Raw genomic sequence first — 11,621 nt, 5'->3', positions numbered from 1 at the left:
TATCAGCCACCCTGTAACTAAAATAAGTACAATCCCGATGCACTGTGCCCGTATAATTTTACTTACATTTCCTTCTTTGGAAGAAAAAAATCCAGTCTATTCCATTGAAAAAAGTCTTTTGATAGTATATTACATGACAACCAATTCAAAGAAGTTCTTTCTGTTTCACAAGAATATGCACAATTTCTTGTTGGAATTGGAACAATAAAAACTGCTAGAGAGTGATAGATTATATAATATTAGCCAAATTATTTTGTAAATTGTTGCTCACAGCATTCCTGCTCTTTCTTTTTTAAAATGCAATCTATCATTTACTGGGTTTTTATCTGGCACAGCTGATACTTGCTGACCAGGGACCTGATGTCCAACACTGTCTCTCTGGCAACAGAAATTTGCTGCATCAAAGAGGATTCCTCACATGGTTTATTCCTGTGTGTACGCATCTGTTATTCAATACTGTCCTGTCTATAGTTTGAGGCAATTCTGATGTTATGTCTTCAAGTCAGAATCTTCTTATACCAGAAGGAAATTATACCCTTCCCTTCTGGAAGGAGAGAAGAAGAGGATGACCAGCAGCAAGATGGATGGACTCAGTTACAGTGGTGATGAGTACACCATTGGGAGACCTGAAAGAACAGGTTAGGGATAGATCGTCATAGAGAAAATCTATCTGTGGTTGCTAGGAGTCGAAAATGACTTGATGGCACATAATCAATCAATCAATCAATCAATCAATCAATCTTCTGAATGGAAGATATACTTTTACAGAGGTCCTTGTGGGAAATCAGAAAAACAGACCAATTATTGTTAGCATTTCTAATGGGTTAAAATACAATTTTCCTCTGACAGGAATGAATCCAACACATGCTGACATTTTCAAGAAAGAACAAAAGAAATCTTCTACTGTTTGGTTCATATTCAAGATTTTTCATTTGTCATAATACCCAAACATTAACCTCCCACTATTTCTTTATAGTTTTGAAGACATGATAAGTTATTGCCTACAATGGCAGCTATAATGTATGTTATGGTTTTTTTCTGCCATTTGAAAGTACAATAACGTATTTCTCATATTGCTTCTATATAGACATCTCAATTTTAGCTCATTTGCCCTGGAATATCCAATGGCCTCTATGTTTCTTTCCTTGAGAGAATTTATGAATATAACTTCACTTTGGAATCACTGAAAAAAAATCTGTGCAGTTAGTTATATTTTCTCACCTGGCAGTAGAAGCAATATACACTTAAAAACATGACTCATGCAAGGTTCTGATTTTTATCTCTTCTTAAATAAAAAAGGTTCTTTATCCAAGGCTAAAAGGTAGTACCTGTGACATATCTACCCATTATATAAGCACAACTTCCTTCCTTCCTTCCTTCCTTCCTTCCTTCCTTCCTTCCTTCCTTCCTTCCTTCCTTCCTTCCTTCCTTCCTTCCTTCCTTCCTTCCTTCCTTCTTGTCAATTGATACTACTGAAGTTTATATTTTCAGTTTAAATATTGTATAAATAACAAATTTGAAGAAGGCAGGCGGGCGGGCGGGCGGGCGGGCGGGCAGGCAGGCAAGAAGGAAGGAAGGAAGGAAGGAAGGAAGGAAGGAAGGAAGGAAGGAAGGAAGGAAGGAAGGAAGGAAGGAAGGAAGGAAGGAAGGAAGGAAGGAAGGAAACACATACATGTAACTCTGAGCTAGAATATAAAGAAAAGATGGGAACTATACCTGGTTTTTATTGTACATGATAGGCTGGAGAGAGATGACACTCAGGGAATGTAGCTCCTCTCCAGTTTTCAAATTAGACACAGTTGGATATAAATACTGAATGAAGAAAATCTGCCAAAACAAAGAGACAAGAATGAGCTTTGTGAAAGTGAAGGGTGAGAATTGGTGGATCAGTCAGCACATTATCAGTCAATAATGTCAGAGCTTTAAAGGGAATAGACTAGTGGAAAAATGCACACGTACTTAGCAGCTAGGTGGTTTGAAATATTGTATTTGCTATCATGCAGGTGTACAGAAATGGGACTGATGGAAAAGGATAAAGCTTAGTTTGTGTTGGAAATAACCAGCATTCATTCCTGCAAATCTGTTTTCAGTGCCAACATTTAGACCTGGAACATGTGTACTAATGAAAATGAACATCCTTGGGCAGGCACTGCTTATATTTGCCTCCACGCTGAGTACATGATTAGAGGTATAGGATTTTCCAGGTCAAAAAGCAGAGCATCCAAGCAAATCTAAAAGCTAATTATTGGATGTAATATGTGTTCATTTTTTGAGTTTATAACATAATGATCCTATGGACGTTGTAATAGAGGTAATTCTGATGGACTCCACTAGAACATTGTTCTGGGTATATATGTATTGCACAGGATTGTTCCATAAATCAGTTTCAGACCTATTTATCACTTGTAATTTCCAGTTCTGTGGGTATGTGCATGTATAAATAACGATTTTAAGCATCTACAGATCCCAGGATTCTTTGAGTTAGGAGCCCAATGGTCATACAGGTTAATGTTATCTTTGTCTGGGTTCTAATATCACACTAATATGATTTGTTTGGTTTAGAGGTAGTGTGACATTTGAATCCAGGCATTATAGCTTGTTTGTTTTATGGCTTTATACAATTTATGCATCAGGGCATGTATATGTTGTATATCTAGATCAGCGTTTCTCAATCTTGGCAACTATAAGATGTGTGAACTTCAACTCCCAGAATTCTGGGAGTTGAAGTCCACACTTATTAAAATTGTCAAGGCTGAGAAACACTTATCTAGATTTTCTGCCATAGGACATTAAGTAAGTGATACTAGCTAACTCCTATTCTAAGATCTTGATTAAAATAAACCATAGCTTAGAGCAATCGGGGAATAGAACCTATGCGAATTGCTCTATTGCACTAAATTCAGCTACACTTGCAGATAGTTAATATATCCATCAGTTCCTACCATGTATAGAGAATAAGGAAGATGACCTTGACAGAGATAGGCAGAAACTGTTACCTAGACAAAATGGGGTAAAGCATTTTTTTTAAGTCCAGAACAATGAGATAACATTTGGAGGCAGCTCAGCCAGGTGTTTCCCTAATTCACTGAAGTATAAGAACGAGAAGGAGGCATAGCACAACCAGGCTTGCAAGATTCTGTCACTATGGCCGGTCTCAGTAAAAGTAGCATTAAACTTCCTGTGGAGTTGATGTCCTGATTTGGTCTACCTAGTGGGTCTGACACCACATCCCTGAGTTGTATTTGTAGAGTGAATGCACAAAAGAAAACAAGTTGAGATTATGCTACTGACTGCCCCAAATGTTACACGCCCTTTGCACATAAAGTCAAGTGTCTTAAAAAGTGGCACCAATGGATATAGCCATACATGAATAGATGTTTCACATGATCCAGATTCCTTCTTCATGACTGTGATTTCTGATACTGTAGGTGCTCCATTTTCAGATCTTTGATCGTGTGAAAGTCAGGCACTTATTTCTGGTTTTGACTGTTGGGAATGACATGTTAACTTTTTTCTACTAGAAGTAAACATTGCTCTTTGAGGGTTAATTCTCTTTCCAAAGTTTCTTTAAGTTAAGGATCTGATTGGATGAATGAATAGGCTTGATTTCTGGCATGCACATCAGTGCTTCTGCAGAACATTCAGACCCCACGTAAGTGATCTGGCTGCCTTTTCACAAACCACAACTAATGACTGTACAGATAATAATTCATATATTAAAACGCAGTTATATTTTTAAGTTGTAGTTTAAGTAAAAGAATTAACCCTCTTCTGGCTCCTGGCATACTGGGGTATATAGCAAAGTATAAAATAAGATGGGGACATCATTTGGAAGAAGCAAACAGATATATAAGTTTGTGAGAGCTTTAAGAGCTTGGTTGATGTATTTGAAATAAGGATCAGAGATTTTCCTGGAAGCAGTGACTAATATAAGGATAAGGGTGCAACAAGATTCAATTTGTCTAAGAATAAACCAAGCTACTTCCACCATCTCCTGCTTATTTAGTTCTGTCATTTTCTCTTCAAAATACTGCAACAGCTACAGGTAAATTGATGATTTTCTTTTTCTGATTTATAGCTTGGTAGGAGCTATAAATAAGGAATTTACATAAAACAAAATTCTTCCAGACAGACATAAGTGCAGCCAATACAGAGAGAATAATTAATTGTAATCACAGGGCCTGTCTGAAACTGTTTGTCTTTTTGATTGAAAGCATTTTAATAAAAGCTATCTACAATGGACCAGATATCAGATAATATTTTATCTGTTAAGCGTACATACAGCTTTCCTGAGCAGCCAATATGCATAAAACATTCTGAGGATTTGTTTTTCTACAAAATAATTGGTTACATTGACAGCAGAATAAAGTAACTCTTCCATTAAAGCCCACACATAATCCTGTCATACAAATAGGAATGAATGAAATATATTTAGACCACCTTGGTGGAAACCTATGCCAGAAATTAGTGCCAAGCACAGAAATCCTGCCATGTTTTTTTTCTATTGTCAAGCCCAGTCACAGTATCACTGGAGCAATCTAAACAAAGTTCAAATTCACTTCCATGTTCCACATCTTCAGTGATTAGGAATCAGGAATCATCCAAGGAACCAGAGACTCAGTTTGTTTAGTGGCTAAATTGCTGGACTACAAACTGGGAGACTATGAGTTCTAGTTCTCCTTCAGGCACAGAAGCTGGCTGGGCCTGTCACTCTCTCATAACCTAACCTACTTCACAAGGCTGTTGTGAGGAAAATATGAGTAGAGAGCTCAGTGTACACTGCTTTGAGCTGTACAAAAGAAAAAGTGGAATATAAATCTAACATATAAATATTTTATTGTACAACCATATATCTCTGGCAGAGTGCAGCTTTCCTGGCTTTCTACATTTCAGTTCAACACCAGGAAAAGACATCATTCTCATTCTGAGTTTTTTAGCAGTAGTGTTACTTGAGAAATCCAGAGAAATTGTAGAACCATTTTGAAGGACTACAGTATTTGTACCAAGCTATACTAGGAATTGGACAAGGTATAGTTCTGCTTGGGTTGTGCTTATCAACAATCCTAATATCATTTCAGAGCAAACATTGTAAGGACAATGTATGGAAACACTGTTTTATCTGGCAGGTGGTAGTGGTTGCTGATCCATGGCATTTAAAGTTCTGGCAGTGTTCTTTCCAGTTCAATATCTACATACAAGTATTGTGAAGAGTTGTCTCTATAGTGTTGGATGTCATCCGATATCAAGATGATGCCCAGCTATTTCCCCTTGACGATAATACAATTCTTAGAACGCTATAGAGATCCTGAATGACTGTTTGGGAGTAATGGATTGGGCATGGGTCAGGAAACGAACATTTACAGTAATTCAGACAGGAAAGAGATACTTTGATTTCAGCCTGGAGATAGAGCCTGTGCAGGATCCTCTTGAAAAATCAGTTTGGGAGTTCTCTTAAATCCAGCCTATATCTGAAAGCTCAAGCTGCGGTTAAGACTGTTTTCGCCATGCTTTGGTTTTTGCATCAGCTACACCATCTCTTGGACCATCCCAGTATGGCCAGAGTCATTTATGCCTTAGTCACATCCAGAGTGGGATGCCATGCACTGCATGCAGGATTGCCCTTGAGAAGCATTTGAAGATTTCAGCAGATGTAAAGTGCAGTGGACAAAGTGGTTTTTGGTTGTACTTTTCAAAACATTATATATTAATCATTTTTCATTGCATTGGCTTCCAATTCATTTTTAGGGTGAATTCAAAGAGCTGGATATGACTGGAACCAGGAGAGAAGTCCTTGATGGCAAAAATTGAAAATTCCTCCCTAAAGAGAATCAGTTGGCTCTTTCTCTTCAATTTTAGGAAGGCAGCAAAGACATTTTATTCCACTGTTCTTTTATAGTATTTATGTGGTCGCTGTAGCATTACATCTTTCAGGTTGGGTCCAAATCATCCAGCTTTTAACTTGTCAGAAATTAGTAGAGTTAAAAACAGAAGTTTTTCTTTCTTCTTTTTTAATTACAATTTTCCTGAGTCACTGTTTTGCCTGGAAGCAGCAGATGAAGCTTACCATGTTCCATAGTGTTTTACTTTATTTTGATATATCACTTTTAGGGCACCTGCAGATGGAGATCTAAAAATATTTGAGCAATAGCAGTACTTTTTTTCAAATTAACTCTGGTTCTGCCGTCCTTTCAATAAGTTCATTGAGATTCTGGCTTACCTATCTATCTATCTATCTATCTATCTGTCTGTCTGTCTGTCTGTCTGTCTGTCTTCTATCTGTCTGTCTGTCTGTCTGTCTGTCAGTCTGTCTGTCTGTCTGTCTGTCCATCATCATCATCATCATCATCATCATCATCATCATCATCATCATCATCTATTTCCAGTTTCGAAATCTTGGAGGTACATTCAGGAACCAGAAGTCAAGGTAGAAAGTTTCTAAAATAAATACATATTTACTTATGACCATGGGCAGCAAACATGAATGGATATTAAACCAGTATTTTATATAAAAATATGAAAACAAAATAGTTTAAATGAAAGTTTGTCATGGCGTGACTTCAACTGTAATGAATAGAGAAAATGTACATAAATAAAATTATGATTGTGCTGCAACCCATATAAGAGCAATGATAGCTTTCCTTTCCCAAAACCTATAACAAAAATGAATACATTGCAGGAACAAATTTACCACAGATCAAAGATACACATCTATCTTGCTTATGAGAATTTGTATCTAGCAAAAGAATCATTTTGTTATCTCTGTTATTTTAAACCATATCTTACCTATCAAATATTATCATTGTCTTGACTTATTGGGATAAAGTAATAATTCTAATGTATGAAACAGGAATATTAATCAAATGTGCACTGTAGGGATCTCACTGTTGGACTACAATTCAAAGGTTTCCTGTAACAATAATGTATGACTTTTGGACTCCTACAAGTATTTCTAATGTTATTTATACAAGTTGAAGTAGGAGTTCATAGTTCTGAGCCAATGCTTATTCTGAAGATAAGTATTCATACTTATTCATATTTAGGAGATCATATGTTGAACCATATAAAATATAGGAATCCAAATAATTTTTACTATCATGAATTCAGAAAAGTTGTTTCATCTCAGACAGCACAGTTAGAGGCAAAGCTGTCTGGATTTTTTAAGACTCCTTAACATTTGCCAGGGGCAGAGAGAAGTTCAACACCCTCCCCTTCCTGACTACATGCCTGGTAAACACACCCTTGCAGAGATTTATTATAACTTAAATCATCCAATTCTAAACATCTCATGAAGAGATTACATCAATATTTTCTACAGACTAGAAACTACAGCTGGCATCAATTGCTAGTTTCAGCCTGTTAAGTGGAGAACTGAGATTACGTGACAGTGATTCCCAAAGCATTGCACTGGTAGTCTGTGAATTACTAGGCCTGAAACTTCAGCACAGCACAAAGACCTGTGTTGAAAAGATGACTTAGCATCCAAGTATATTAAAACATGCTTTTCAGACTGGTGGATATATGCTTTAAAGTCAGCCAGGCAGACCCTGACTGTGGTCCCATCAATAAGAACTGTCTTCTGGATCAGAAACACTTTTTTATCATAGAGGCTATGCTTCATCCTCATCTTTGTGACCTGCCTGGGCATGAAGTATGTCAAGTGACCCATAATAATACCAAATGGGCTGTGTTCAGATTTGTGTCCAATTCTTATCAGACTTATGTTTTGGGGTATTTAACAGGCAAACAGGGTGCTTGATCAATCACAGCCATAGTTCAGGCTGTGAACCATGTTAGGAAAATAACTAATCCCAGAATGTTACTGTTCCAAGATTATGTTTGCATTATGATTCATTTTGTTTCAACTTATACTTGAATGTTAGGTATTCTGTAGAAATTATGGGGGTTTTGTTGTCCTGTGCACTGCTCTGAGTTCTTCAGAGAAAAAAGACAAAAAATAACCACCATAACGCAGCAAAGTCTGGGAATGGAGCAGTTACAATTTGGTGTTTTCAGCATCTTAGAAGAATTGACATACTGTAATTCTTATCATCATAGTAACTATCCAAAATAATTAGATAATTGTTTCGGTAATTATTTAAGAGAATATCTTTTTCTCACTCAGTACTCCAAAGCTTCTCTAGATGGCTGGGAAGCTCTCTTGAAAAACATGAGGTGATATGTGTGTGTGTGTTCAGAGGCACTGCCAGAGGGAAAAAGACCTTTCCTCCCATGAACTTCCATAAAACCCTACATCTGAAGTGGATTGTGATCCATAAAACATAGGCAATAATGTAATAATGTAGATATTAGATAATTACTGTATTTTCTTCCATCTTCTGTGCATCATTCCATTATTGTGGGTTTTTTGTTTTGGTTTTTTGGGTGGGGGGCTGGACGATAAAACTTTTAGGAAATGCAATTGCTATAGTAGATGTAGAATAGAGAAGAGGTAATGATAAACCCCCTTTTATGAACTAAGTTAAGTTACTTCAAGTTACTGTTGTGTCTTGAAATACAGGATCAATCTTAAGAAAGGCCATACGGAAACAGGATAACACCTGAAGTAGTGTCACACTGAAGAAGATCACAGCATGTATTCTGTCATCCCAAAGCAACAGGACAAAGAATAATGACAAACATTCTAAAAATACGAGCGGTTCAGCAATGGAACCAAATACCTAGGGAAGTGGTAGTCTCCCCATTAGATGTCTTCAAGCAAACTGGATAGACGTTTAATCTGCTCAGGATCCCAGAATTTAGTAGGGGATTGGACTTAATGACCGGTTGCAACTCTGATTCTATTGTTTTGTTTTTGTACTCAAAACACTATTGGGTATTGTGTTTATGCAATAAAGTTAGTCTTATTGAATGTGCTGTTCATTGATGAGAGCTACTTCCTGAAAAACCAAGTGGAAGTTTTTTTTAATGATGTGGTAATAGGCATTTTTATCATATGAATTTACAAACATAACATATCCAATTTGCACCAAATATCAATATGCAGGTTGAGCTTCAAAGTGGTAATGGGAAAAAAAAAGATCCTACATTGATGGGTTCTTCTGCTTTTATCTGCATGCCCATTTTCCTTGTTTAAATTAGACTCTTTAACATTTCTTTTTTTTAACATGATACTGCCTGTATCAAACATATCAAAGTCTGGTCTAGAACATTTGGGTGGGATGTTGGTAGTGGAAAGGACTGGACATAGAAGGGAGAACTTCACCAATCTCTATAGCTTTTGGTATATTTTTGGCAAATATCAGTGGTACTATCATGGGTGTCCACAGAAGACAGAAAGCGGAGCAAAGAAAGACATGTGTTTCATGAAATCATTATATAAATGACATGGTTTATGTATTTGTGTCAGATGTCAATGAAGTATCTCATGATGCCATTTGTACAGTGACATTATGACTCTTGTGTCATCATTTGACATAATCTCAGCTTGCTGCAGCACTTATTGGTGCTATCAAAGGAAGAACTTGTGTTATCCAGGGCTTCATTCAATAGACTGAGTAGTAAGCATTCCAATGCAGTGAAACTGGATTACCATTTTTATAAATAAGTGATTAAATAAGTGATTAAACTAAAGAAAACAAGTCCATACGGTCCAGGTTAAAATTCACTGGCAGGATTCCTGGAAGGGCATGCAGACCTGATCCAGACAGTCATTTATGTCCTGCATTTGCTCTATTTTTATTTTTTTTTCAAGCCTTTATTTTCACACCACAATACATAGTGGTGGCACGTCTGCACAAAATTCAGCAAGAACAAACATAACAAAGTGGATGATCAATAGTGAGCAGTCTGGGATATTGCCTTGACTAATGGAAAGAACTCTTTTTCTCATCTCCTGGTATCTGCCACCTGCATGCTAATCCACATTTTCCTAACAGTGTCTTGCTTTTAGCAGATAGTGGGTTTCCTTTTTGTTACACTTTTCGACAGTGTAGCCTGATATACCCAGCTGTTTTGTGTTGTTCAGGGATTTAAAGTGAAATGAAAGATATTAATGTAGGTAGCCATAAATCAGCCTAACTGTACAGAGGCTGTATATTTGAGATATTATTCAATCTACAGAATGGAGTTGTCTTTTAATGTGATATTTGTAAGTATTATTTTATTATCTTTTTTTCTAGCTGCATTTTCCTCATGTTGTTTTTACTATAGCACCAAAAAAAAAAAAAAAACCCCTGTTCAGTAATGAACTGTAGACCCTAATAATAGATATTTTTCATAGTACTATATTTTGGCTGAGCAAGCAAAATCTGTGCCCTCTGCTTTTGTTTCTAGACTTCCTTTGGCAGCCCCAATATCTCTCTCATTGAAACCCAAGGCAGGATGTAATGAGATGCAAGTCTTCTCTGCATCCATGGTTACTATTTACTAACAAACCTGATGATGTCAGATATTTAATTAGGCTGTTCCTTGCAAAGGGGCTTAAACCATGAAATCATTATAGTGTCTAGTCTTTTCTGTGTTTAGTTTTTATTCTTTCTGCCTTTAAATAAGAGACAGGGAGAGAAGTCTAAGCCACTATTATTTTCTTAGAGAAAGCCAAGAATTTTCAGAGCATTGCCAGGCATAATATACTAACAGGTTTAAGAGTAATTAACACATGCTGTCCCTTACAAGGCTTTCTCTCTCTTTCTCTTTCAGCAGCAGACACAGCCTCCACTGGCAACGATGTACTTTAGGGGTGTGTCAGGGTTTTCATTATATATCTCTTTGAATCTTGGCTTTTAAAAAGATTGGCTTTAAACTAACAAAAGAATGACATACGGATTTAAAACAAAGTTGCTAACAGAATGCTCTGTAAGAAGTCTAAGGAATCAATATTTTACTGGGCTGCATCATTCCTTTTTAGCCGGTTTGAGATATACCTGTATCATTTATATGAAGCAATCACGTTCTGTATTGAAATAATCACTCACACCAGCCAACAGACTCTCACATCACACTCTGTGGAGGATGATCAGACCAAAAATAAGGATGTTTAAAAAAAAAATGAAAAGAAACAGCAATTAGCCACTGGATCAACCTGTCAAGGAAGAGGATACATTTATCACACATAGACACAGTAATGTATTTCTCTGATTTTGTGAGTTCAGAAACGGAGCCATTCAAGTTTAAAAAGCAAGTTTACAGCAACCACTTCTTGATATACTAAATTCCAGCACAAGTAGCAGAGAATATCAGAGGAAATCATGTTTATTAAAGGAAACAAACATTTTCAGAAACAAAATAATATATTTATTCAAGCACTAGAATAGTGCAGAATTTAGGCCAACACCTTTTCTATTTTCTCAGGGACCATATTCTCTCAAGACCATCTGATGGGGTCTATATAGTGGGCAGGGGAGGAGATGAAACAAGGAATGAGTAGAACCAAGAGTGGATGAGATCACCTATTCTCTCTCTTACATATTTTCAGCCCCCCCCCCTTTTTTGGGGTGGGTTCATTCTTTTTCTGGCCTCCTCTTTGTCTCCCAAGCAGCACACTAGAAGGAAGGGAGAGATACATTTTACCAACTTTTACCAACTGTTCGAAGACATCTCTTTTAGAGAGCTTTCAAAATTGAGCCAAGGGCTTCATGTGCCCCTGAGGCCACAGTTGTCCA

General features: G+C 36.8%; 1 long non-coding RNA gene across 1 annotated transcript in view; it reads right to left on the bottom strand.

Annotated features, from left to right (window-relative positions):
- Positions 1 to 320: 320 nt before the first annotated feature.
- Positions 321 to 11,621, bottom strand: part of LOC148213567 (uncharacterized) — a 78,152-nt gene continuing 66,851 nt past the window's right edge. The window contains exons 2-3 of the long non-coding RNA XR_015794425.1: positions 1,717 to 1,827; positions 321 to 626 (exon numbers count right to left, since the gene is read on the bottom strand). This is a non-coding gene — a long non-coding RNA (uncharacterized LOC148213567). The remainder of the gene's footprint in view (positions 627 to 1,716; positions 1,828 to 11,621) is intronic.

Source organism: Python bivittatus, unplaced genomic scaffold (assembly GCF_059951505.1).
Source record: "Python bivittatus isolate LINGU-HERP-01145 unplaced genomic scaffold, Pbiv_v1 ctg000980_np1212, whole genome shotgun sequence".
NCBI lineage: Eukaryota > Metazoa > Chordata > Lepidosauria > Squamata > Pythonidae > Python > Python bivittatus.
This window is presented reverse-complemented; position numbering and strand designations above follow the sequence as displayed.